Raw genomic sequence first — 12,486 nt, 5'->3', positions numbered from 1 at the left:
CAAACATAGTATGCATACTTGGTGTATGGCATGACTAGTGTTTAGAAAACATAGTGTACATGCTTGGAGCATGGGACAACTATTGTTTTAAATTCAAGAATAAAGTTGATAGCTGAAACAGTATACAATGAATAATGTGTAATCATATGGTGATAAATAAAAGGTGTTTTATTTATGTTCATAGGGTTTGATACCATATTGGATTCAATTATTATTGTGTTTCACTTTGCGTGTTTTGACTTCCCGAATAAACTAGGTTATTCTTCCGGAATGACTGAATTATTCAAACCATCCACAGTCGGTCATATGTTGGAAGTAGATATGAATTAAGAGTGTCATGGGTTGGCTTGTAGAGGTCTAAGGTGTTGGACAAAGGGCTACAACACTCATGAGTGCTCATAAGTTCTGAGTATTGGATTCAACCCGCGCTCATTGGAATCACTTCATGGATTTTATCACGAGTGATCATGAGACGATAATATCTTATATTCTTCAAACCTAGAGATATGAGTTGTTACTATGAGTTGTTTGTACATGGATTGCACGAAAACGCATTTGGTAACTCGGTGCTATAAAACGTGCCTTTGTGTATGATTCAACAAGTAGTAGAACAAGCCATATGAGTCGAAGTTTATCCATTCCTTCTACCTTCGGGATAAAAGCGATATCTGTGGGCCCCTCGATGATTTGATGATGACAAATGGAAGTGCTCGGCCGGGCCAGGACTTATTTGATTTGTTCAATTAGTCAGTCGTCATAAATCGGAAATTAGGAAACAACAAATGGACAGAGAGAATGATTATAATCCATGTCTCAGTCCATACAATATCTAGAATGGAGGAATATATGATCCCTTATCTAATGGACAAGTCATTGACAAAGGTCAGAGTTCATCTACAAGGTTAGAGTTCAACAGAAGCTTTTGAGAGCTACGATTGTTGGTCGGTTCTTGAAGTCATTAGCAATAATAGTTTTAGACTTATCCAAGTGGGAGACTGTTGGATTAATGTCTAAGTCCATAACTATAATTGGTAAGACTTGACCAGACCCGACATGGTCCATTTGGGTTGCATGGCATCATGCACTTGGATAGACTTTAATGAGAGAAATAAGACACTTATGGTTATTAATATATTATAAGTTCTAGTATATTAATAATAAGAATAATAAGATTATTTAATTAGTATTGATGAAGAATTAATCTAGGATTAATTAAGTGATCAAAAGAAGACTAATTAAATATATGGGTTGATTGTGTAAATCATTCATACTTGTATACTGGGCTAATGCTCCATGGATAATCAAGTTGGGCTAAAACCCATAGGATGGTCCATGGATGCTCCATGGTGTATTTGTACCCATGGATCATGGAAGTGAAAAGGCCATGTCAATTAGGGTTTACATGGTGTAACCCTAACTATATAAGCATATTATTCTTGACCAAAATCGGCCACTAGTGTGTGAAGTAAAAGGGCTAGCCGATTTTCATGAGCGTAGAATTCTCTCAAGTTATTCTAAGTGTATTTGGTGTTTTGTGATTCCATTTGAGGCTTCCACACTATTGGGGCTAGGCACTCAAGCTTCATGAAGACTTTCTACATCAAAGAGGTATGTATTCTATCTTGTTACACTCATTGTTTTTGTATGCTAGATTAGGATAATACCTTGGATGTTCTTATTTGCATGTATAATAGAGAAAACATAGATCCAAGGTATTTAGGGTTGCATGTACACTTAGGAGTGTTAGAATGCTCAAAACCCAACATAATTGACATTTGATAATAAATAAAAGTTGTTTATTTATAAGTAAAGTGTTGCAATCTTTTATCAATCATTTACTATCATTTCATTTTTGCATGTTTTGACTTCCAGAATAATTATTGAGTGAACAAAACATATCTAATGCAAAGGGACAAGGTTTGAAAACTCAAACCTTGAGTGAATGCTTAAGATCAATGTATGCTTATGATGGGTTTTGAGCATTCTAACATTCCTATGGTGTACATGCAACCCTAGAAACCTTGGATCTATGTTTGACTAAGATACATGTAAATACTTATTTTTTCCAAGGTTCTTAACCTATCTAGCATGGCATGGGGAACTTGAATCAAATAAAGCTAGTAGAATTACTTACCTTGTAGTTGTAGTTGATTGTTTGGAGTTTTAGAGCCTAGCACCAATAATGTGAATGCCTCAAATGGAAATCACAAATCATCACAAACTTTGGAACTTTGAGAGAATAGTAATCACCTTCTTGAAATCGGACCTCTTAGTATCCTCACTACAACTAGTGTGATTTCAAGAACCAAAGCCTCCTTTATATAGTGTGGTGGATTAGGGTTACATCCATGTAAACCCTAGTGCCTATGTCTTTTCATTTCCATGAGATCCATCGGTTAAAGCTCCATGGAGTATCCATGGACTTTCCATGCAATGCTAGCCCATTCCAAATAAGCATTAGCCCACACTATATAAATACAAGATCCTATATTTAATTAGTCTTACTTTTTATCTCTAAATTAATTCTAGATTAATTATAGATCAATACTAATTAAATAATATGATTTTATATTAATATATTAGAACATATAATATATTAATAAATCATAACTTATACTATTCTCAAAAGATTGTCCATAAATCGTTCAGGTGAGGTACAACCGAAATGGAGCATGCCGGGTCGGGTTAAGTACATACAAAATATAGTTATGGACTTAGACACTGTATCCAACAGTCTCCCACTTGGATAAGTCTAATAACTATAGTTGCAAGTATGACTTCAGGAACCGATCAGATAAGTGATCATATAATCTTCTATTCTAGATATCAGCCAGAAAAATACATGGAACATGGTCTTGCTTATTGTCCAACATTTGTTTCCCGATTTCCGATTTGTTTGACATAGAATTTAACTGAACACATCAGTTTAGTTCTGACCGGGATCGGTACATTGGTCAAAACAAAATCATCGAGGGGCCCAAATATCGCTTCTAATCCTAGAAGGAATAGATAAACTTTGATTCATATGTTTGCTCTACTACTTGTTGAATTACACACAAAAGCACAATTTATAACATCGAGTTACCAATGCTTTTTCGTGCACTCAATGCATAATCAACTCATAGGCAACAAATCATATCTCTAGGTTTGAAGACTTATATGATATTATCGTCTCACGATCACTTGAGATAAATTCCATGAAGTGATATAAGTGAGCATGGGTTGAATCCAATACTCAGAACTTATGAGTACTCCTGAGTGTTATAGCCCCGCTTTGTCTAACATCTTAGGCCTCTACAAGCCAACCCATGACAGTCTTGATTCATATCTACTTTCAACATATGACCGACTGTGGAGAGTTTGAATAATATGAAATAAACCATAACATAATTATTCTGGAAGTCAAAACATGCAAAAAGAAATAATAGTAAACGATTGAAAAGAGATAGCAACACTTTACTCATAAATAACAGCTTTTATTTATCATCAAATGTCAATTACATTGTACAAATTTCAAGATTATCTAACTACTAAAACTAATATCATCCTTTAGCCCTATGCTCCGAGCATGCTGGAGATGCTTAACCTGAGTAAGTCCCTTCGTGAGGGGATCTGCTAGGTTCTCATCCGATGATACCCTCTTTGCCACGAGGATTCCTTCTTCTATTCGATGTCTGATGAAGTGATATTTTTTGTCAATGTGTCTGGATCTCCCATGATCTCTTGGTTCCTTGGCTAAGGCAACTGCACTATTGCTGTCACAAAAAATCTCCATTGGCTCCTTTATAGCTAGTACAACTCCAAGGTCTCCGATGAAGTTCTTTAGCCATATAGCCTCCTTTGCTGCCTCGCTTACTGCTATATACTTTGATTCACAAGTGGAATCAGCCACTGTCTCCTGCTTGGAACTTTTCCAAGTAATTTCCCCTCCGCTTAGGATAATGACCCAGCCTAACTGAGAGAGGAAATTATCCCTGTCAGTCTGAAAGCTAGCATCGCTATACCCTCCAACTCTCAATTCATCACTCCCACCAAGGGTAAGGACCCAATCCTTAGTCCTTCGCAGGTACTTGAAAATATTATTTACCGCTGTCCAGTGAGCCTTGCCAGGATTTCACTGATATCTGCTGACCATGCTCAAAGCAAAGGCAACATCAGCGCGAGTACAAGTCATAGCATAGATGATCGAGCCTACAACAGAAGCGAATGGTATTCAACTCATCTCATCTATCTCAGCCTCTGTACTCGGACTCTGAGTTTTACTCAATCTGGCATTACACTGGATAGGTAACTCACCTTTCTTGGAGTTATGCATGTTGAACCTTTTCAACACTTTGTCTACATAGGTGCTTTGACTAAGTCCAATTAGTCTTTTACTCCTGTTTCTCAATATCCTTATCCCTAGGATATAGGCAGCTTCTCCAAGGTCCTTCATAGCGAGACACTTCCCAAGCCAGGACTTTACTTCCTACAGAGTTGGGATGTCATTTCCTATGAGTAGCATGTCATCCACATACAGTACCAAAAAGCTGACTATACTCCCACAAGCCTTGTCATAGACACAAGATTCATCTTCACTCCTTGAAAAGAAATATTCTTTGACTTTCTCATCGAAGCAACGATTCCATCTGCAAGGTGCCTGTTTCAATCCATAAATGGATTTCTTGAGCTTACACACTCTATTAGGGTACTCTGTACTGACAAAACCCTCTGGCTGAACCATGTGAACATCTTCAGCCAAATTTCCATTAAGGAAAATAGTTTTGACATCCATTTGCCATATTTCATAATCATGAAATGCAACAATGGCTAACAGAACCCAAATAGACTTAATCTTGGCCACTGGTGAAAAGGTCTCATCCTAATCAACTCCCGAAGTTTGAGTATAACCCTTTGCAACCAGTCGTGCCTTATAAGTGTGTACATTACCATCCATGTCAGTCTTCTTCTTGAATATACATGTGCACCCAACTATCTTACGATCAGGTACATTGTCAACCAAGTTCCAAACTTGATTGTCATACATGGACTGTATCTCGCTTTCCATAGCCTATTTCCATTTTGCAGCCTCAGGGTCTGCCATGGCTTCCGTGTAGCTGTTAGGCTCATCCAGATTCACTAGTGTATTATCATTGATAAGTGTTTCGCCTTCTATAGTAATATGGAAACCATAATAATGCTCAGGTGCATTCCTAACTCTGGTGGAATGCCTCAGAGGTATAGATTCTTCAGTCGGCACAACAGGAGTTTCCTCCTCAGGTTGAGGGCTAGGGTTTGAGGTTCCTTCTCCACCTTTCTCTTGAATTTCCTCAAGGTCAATTTGCGTCCCACTGTCTCCTTGGCTTATGAATTCTCTCTCTCTCTCTCTCGAAAGAGTCGTCTTCTTGCTACAAAGACCACATTATCATTGGGTCTGTACAAGATGTAGCCAAAGGATTTTTGTGGGTAGCCGACGAAAATACACCTTTCTCTCCGGGTTTTGAGCTTATTGTGAGTCTCGTGTCTCACAAAAGCCTCGCAACCCCAAATCTTGATGTGGTCTAGATTGGGAAATTTTCCATTCCACACCTCGAGAGGATATGGGCGGCAGTCTCTAAGGCATACTCCCAAAATGAGATTAGTAGCGAAGCTCGACTCATCATGGAACGAACCATATCCAACAAGGTCCGATTGCGCCTCTCAGCTACACCATTCAACTGTGGTGTCCTAGGAGGTGTCAATTGTGAGACAATCCCACATTTCTTAAGATAGTCAAGGAACTCAGTACTAAGATACTCACCACCACGATCGGATCGAAGCATCTTAATGTTCCTGTCCAACTGATTCACCACTTCTTGCTTAAACTCTTTGAATTTCTAAAAGGTTTTTGACTTTTGCTTGATTCAGTAAACATATCCATATCTACTAAAATCATCAGTAAAAGTCACATAGAACCAATTAGCATCTCTTGTGGCAGTTCTAAAGGGTCCACACATATCCGCGTGTATGAGGTCCAACAAACCTTCACCCCTAGTACAAGTGCCAGTAAAAGGTGACTTTGTCATTTTACCAAGCAAACAAGATTCACCACTATCATCTGACTTTAGGTCAAATGACGCCAAGACTTCATCCTTTTGGAGTTGGCCTATGCGTTTCTTGCTTACGTGTCCAAGACGATAATGCCATAAAGATGCTTTATCTAAGCTAAGGGAAGATTCAATACACAATACATTATTTCCTAGATTATCTACAACAGATACAGTTTCATACACTCCATCACAAGGTAATGCTTTAAAAAAAAGAACATTATTAAAGAAAGCATCAATACTACCATTATTATTATCAAAATAAAAGGTAAAACCTTGTTTATACAATGCATGAAAGGAAATAACATTTATTCAAATCTAATGTAAACCTACTATTTAACATTAATGAATAAACTCATATCTTGGTGACAGGTGACACTTTCCTGTTTCCTATGATCAAGTTTATCTTTCCCTGCTCCACATTCTCACTTCTTCTTAGTCCCTGGATATCACAACAATTGTGAATACCACAACTTGTATCAAGGACCCAAGACTTAGAATTTGGTGAGTTATTAGACAATATAGTGTATATACCTACATGGTTGGGTTTTACATTCCCATCCTTCAAATCTTGCTGGTACTCTGGGCAGTTTCGCTTCCAGTGCGACTTTTCATGGCAATACAAGCATTCAGCCTCATTAGGGTTTGCAGAAGGAGTGACAAAACCTTTCTTGGGTTTGCTTGAAAAGGAGCCTTCAAGGGTATTAGCCTTGGTACCCTTAGAAGGGTTCTTTCTCTTCTTCCCTTTTCCATGCCCGATTGCCAAGACATTGGCTACAGTTGGAGTAGGAGTAGGAGTAGTAACAACCAACTTACCCTTTAGACCACTTTCGGCGGTCTTCAAGAGTCCTTGAAGTTCGCTGAGGGTGACTTCTTCCTTGTTCATGTGATATGTCATGCGGAATTGATCATAACACGATGGAAAGGAGTGCAAAATGATGTCTATTTCTAACTCCTCGGGGAAGTTCACATTCAGCTTCAGTAAACGGTCCACATACCTTTGCATTTTTTGCATGTGGCCAGTGATGGGTTCACCATCCTTCATTCGGGTTTTTATCATGGAGGAGATTATTTCATATCGCTCTTGACGAGCACTTTGATGGTAACGGTCCATCAAATCCTGGTGCAACTCAAAAGGATAATAGTCCTCATAGGACTTTTGGAGCTCGGCTGTCATGGTGGCCATCATGATGCATGCTACTGTTGTAACATCCCTTTCATGTACCTCATATTTAGCAAGCTCTTCAGGAGTAGCAGTTGGCTCGGGTACCTATAGCTCCTTGTAGAGAACATATTCTTTGTTCTCATACCAAGTGACCATCCTAATGTTCCTTATCCAATCAGTAAAGTTGGATCCATCGAAGATGACTCTCCCACAAAGATTCATGAGAGAGAAAGAGCAAATATGGTTAGAGCCAGAAGCATTGTTATTGGAAGACATCTGAAAAGAATAGGAAATAGATTAGATTAGATTTAGAGATAGTCTTTAATAAAACACCCAAATGTAGTATTAAGGCTAGGACCCAACACAATATTTTATAACTTAGAAGAGGGATGCAGTAATCTAAGCTATAAGATATTTGAAGGTAGGTGAATGACGATTCACCAATTTGCACCATGAAAAACGAAGTTTTTAATTAGGTTTTAATTGGTTTAGGAACTCCTAGATTCTTAGAGATTCATTGAACTTCCTTCAATGGCATGTTTCAATCTCGAGTGTGCCCTTCAAGTTTTGTGACTACGATGTCGAGGATCACAAAACAAGGTGTGAAGTAACCATGCAAATTACTTGGTACCCTTAATGTATTACCCCTCAATCGATGTGCCGGTTAACCACACACGCTCCATCGATACTATGATAACCATTAAGCCACCCTTTACCTACCTTGTTAAGTTCAAGTTAGTGTGTCGGTTATCCGCACACGCTCCACTAATGACTTAAAGAAAGTGTAAAGTGTAATTTCATGGATTAGCACCTTATTCACATTTTCCTAAAATAACTAAGATTGGGAATTTAATAAAGTTTAGTTACTTTAGTATTATCATTATACTTTTAATGAGAATTTGTAAGTCCTTGTCCTACCCATTCGGCTAACGACCCTCCACCGATCCAGGAAGCGGTGGGTGAGAGTGGACACCCATTAAGTTGCCATTTTATAGGCTACAACCTTATACCCCCCTTATAGACAGGCTTCGTGAATGAGGCGTACTAGTGGTAAGACTGACTTTACTCTTATACATATATATATATATATATATATATATATATATATATATATTATTAACTTATAATATTATAAAGTATAAGGGTTGAATTTTAACTTTTAAAATTCTAATGGTTGGAACTAAAGTTTTTTAATCATGACTTTACTTGTTCCAAAACTTCAGGGCAAGTTTTGTAAACTTTCGAAACTTTCCATTTTATAACTTATGAAGTTAATTGAGTATTAAAATGAAGACTTTTCATTTTTCTAACTCTTGTGTTCTTTTAATGGTTTTAATTCAAGTGTGACTCTTGGTTTTCCATAACTTGAGGACAAGTTATTCACTCCATTAAAACACATTATGATCAAGAATTAAACTACCAAGTAGGTTACAAACAATTCCTATGATCATCTAATCTTCATAAGTTCAAGAACATGAATATGAACATTTCAAGAATCATAAATTACTCATAAATATTGTAATTTTTGATTATAGCCATTGTAAACGGATTAGCATAAACATTACACCATCTAAAACAAGTTTTAAAACACCAAAACAATTTAGGGTAATGTTTCTAGTCCATTTCCAGCAGCAAAAGTCAAAAATCTGCATTCTGAGGCTCCTACTCGTCGAGTGCACGAACCTACTCAGCGAGTAGGATGAAGATACATATGAACTCGGCGAGTCCCCCTATGGACTCGGCGAGTTCATCAGGCAGACAGCAATATTTCGACTTTTTCCAATATTTTGCATCAAGTATCAAACAAACAAGCCTAGGCTTTGATACCACTGATGGGTTTTGAGCATTTTAACACTTCCTAAGTGTACATGCAACCCTAATAAACCTTGGATCTATGTTTAACTAAGATACATGCAAATAATTATTTTCCAAGGTTCTTATCCTATCTAGCATGGCATGGGCAACTTGAATCAAATAAAGCTAGTAGAATTACTTACCATGTAGTTGTAGTTGATTGCTTGGAGTTTTAGAGCCTAGCACCAATAGTGTGGATGCCTCAAATGGAAATCACAAATCACCACAAACTTGGAACTTTGAGAGAATAGTAACTCTTCTTAAAATCGGCCCTCTTGCTTTACTCACCATAACTAGTGTGATTTCAAGAACCAAAGCCTCCTTTATATAGTGTGGTGAATTAGGGGTAACATGTAAACCCTAATCCCCATGTCTCCTCATTTCCATGAGATCCATGGGTTAAAGCTCCATGGAGTATCCATGGACTTTCCATCCAAGCCTAGCCTATTCCAAATGAGCATTAGCCCACACTATATAAATATAAGAGCCCATGTTTAATTAGTAATACTTTTGATCTCTAAATTAATCCTAGATTAATTATTGATCAATACTAATTAAATAATATGATCTTATATTACTATATTAGAACTTATAATATATTAATAAATTATAACTTATACTATTCTCCAAATATTATCCATAAATTGTTCGGGTGAAGTGCAACCCAAATGGACCATGCCGGGTCGGGTCAAGTACATACCAAATATAGTTATGGAATTAGACACTATATCCAACAGTCTGATGAGGAGATTGATATGGATCCTATTGCGATGGAGTTTGTTGTGGAGATTGCACCAGAGTTTCTTGTATTGGAGATGGTTGTGGAGTTGGAATTCTTGGAGGAGTTTGATGAATTGGTTGATGAAGTGGAATTCTTGGATGAGGTTGATGAATAGAAGGAGTCTTGGAATGACAGTGACCTTGATGAGAATATCGAGGGGAATTATTTCCTCCTTTTAAGGAAGTAACAAATTGTTGCTCATCAAACCATTGTTTAAGTCTATCAATTTTAGAAAAGGCTTCATTAAATTGAGGTTTTTGGGGAATTCTTGATTGAGTTGGAGTTGATAGATCTCCTTAATGAGGCATAAAATCTCATCAATGCTTCAATTGGAAGTTAGGGATCACCGTAGGCCATTGATTGTTATTTGTAGAACTGCAATGCTGGATTCATATGCATTGTGGGTTTCATCTACTAGTTACTTGGAGTGAGCAGATTCTTTGTCAAGGGAAGCATTGAATTCATCCTTCAACATTGAGATTTCCTTGATGAGTTGTTCAGCAGTGGATAGGAAATCTTTATGATCTGCGATTCGACGATTATCCAGGTCTCTGATACCTATTTCTATTGAAAGACTAACTTGTTGAGCAAGTAACATTTCCCTTGTCTCAAGAGTTCCACCCTTTACACCAACGATTGTGGTATAGAAACTTCGGTATTAGCTGGTTCCCATGATGTGACTGCGGCCATAATTTGATCAACCTTGTCCTAGAGACTTAGAAACTCCTTTCTTGATATTGCAATCTTTTTATTTTTCTTTTCTTTGGGCTTTGAGGTAAAGTGTTGGGATCCACTTGACCCTTCATCTTCAAACAACATCATAAATTCTTTTGAATGAGGAGTGCTGCTGAACATTTCCAAATCAATATCATCAAAGCCAAACATTGGGTTTAATCTTATCTCTATTTCGGTTCCATCGTATTTAGAATCATGAATTTCATCATTTTGAGGAGGCTTTAATAGACCAGCACCACCTTCCATGACTTGAGCTTGTTGAACAGTTGCTTCCATTTGAGACATCCATTGCTGAATCTTCAAAATGTCGTGAATAATTTTCGCGTTGTTGAAAGAGTCTGCATAATACTTTGCAACTGTTAGAAGGTCCTTCTCCTTTTATTGTTGTTGTTGAACTTGTTGAGCTTTCCTGGCCTGCACTGGCCTTTTGAATGCTTCGAACTTTCTGATTCCAGACTCAGTACTTGGATAGTATCGAGTCCAAGAATCATCAGATTTGTAACCATCAAAGTAGTGTATGTGTGATGCCCTAGAGACCTTAGGGTGACTCGAACCATTTGGATCCACTTGGGATCCGACTGGCGGTGTGTCTCCATGGTGGGATGAAACAAATACACTAATTGTATGTGAGTGGTGAGATGGAGTATGAATGGGTGAGCCTGCGGTAGCTCCAATCACTACCAGAGTCTTTAGAGAGACTTCAGTATTATTTGTGGTACACATTTGGCTTTGACTGGAGTAAGCTTGAGTTTCTCCTGTCTAAACAATTATGCTTCTTTTGAAATTTAGCACCGTTTTTCATTGTATTGATTGGGCCTTTTCTTGATGTGACAATGGACTTAACCCTTTCGGCTTTGGGTTGAGAAACTTGGTATGCGGTTGAAGAGGGGACATGTGTTGCGGTACTGTTAGGAACCTATGTTGCAGTATGGAATGCGATATTAGGAGGAGCCTATGTTGCGGTAGGGACTACGGTAAAATGACTTGGTTTGAGCGGGGAAGAGTGGTATGTGTTAATACCACTCGTAGCCACAATATGGTCAACTACATTAAGAGTTGAGAGTCCAATGGACTCCATGATATACATAGGCAATCTCTTAACGAGTCCAAAAATAGTTTGATCTTTTGAGGCTGTGTACGTTTTCAGATCGCGAGTGGAAAACAAGTTCATATCATTTCCCATATCAAGCTTGGCATCCTTGTGCAGATCTGAGATGCATAGCGACTAGAATCGAGAAAATTTGAGCTCAGTTGCATCTTCTCTTGGGGCTTTTTCGGGAATATACTGCAGGAAATCATCCCATTGAATTTGACCGTAATTCATAGCGTTACCAGTGTAGATGCTCCAAACAAGTTCGAGGCACTTGATCCCCATGTTGTCCGTTCCACCTGTTCTGCTGGAGAGACTTCTGGTGACAAAGTGGCACGCAAACTGCCACACAGCCGGAAGTTTATTCTTCTTGAACTCGCCGAATCCTTTGAGTTTCTTCTGGTACCCCATTTGGTACAGAGTTGATACCATGTCACTAGGGCTAGGAGAGTAAAATCTTGTAGAGGGAAGAACCATATGGTTGATTGAATTCAAGAACTTTTGTTTCGTGAGAACCACCAGTGAATCATCCACCAAGTTGAGATGCACCTCTTGAAGGTTGTGACTTGTATGGAATGTAGAGAATGCACACTTGAAGAGGACTGCCATTGGAACTACTTTTGTGAAGGCATTGAATGCACCAAACATTGGATGTTTTGGAAGGAATTTGATCATCAATCTAATTGCGTCGTTGTATGATAGATGATCTTTGAAAATGGCTCTGAAATTGCTCGATGCGATGGAAGGAGTGTTATCCTTAATGGTGGATTCAGAACTAGTTGGGCGAGCAGAGCCG

The sequence above is a fragment of the Lactuca serriola genome, chromosome 2 (assembly GCF_051521515.1).
Source record: "Lactuca serriola cultivar US96UC23 chromosome 2, Lser_US96UC23_V15, whole genome shotgun sequence".
Lineage (NCBI taxonomy): Eukaryota > Viridiplantae > Streptophyta > Magnoliopsida > Asterales > Asteraceae > Lactuca > Lactuca serriola.
This window is presented reverse-complemented; position numbering follows the sequence as displayed.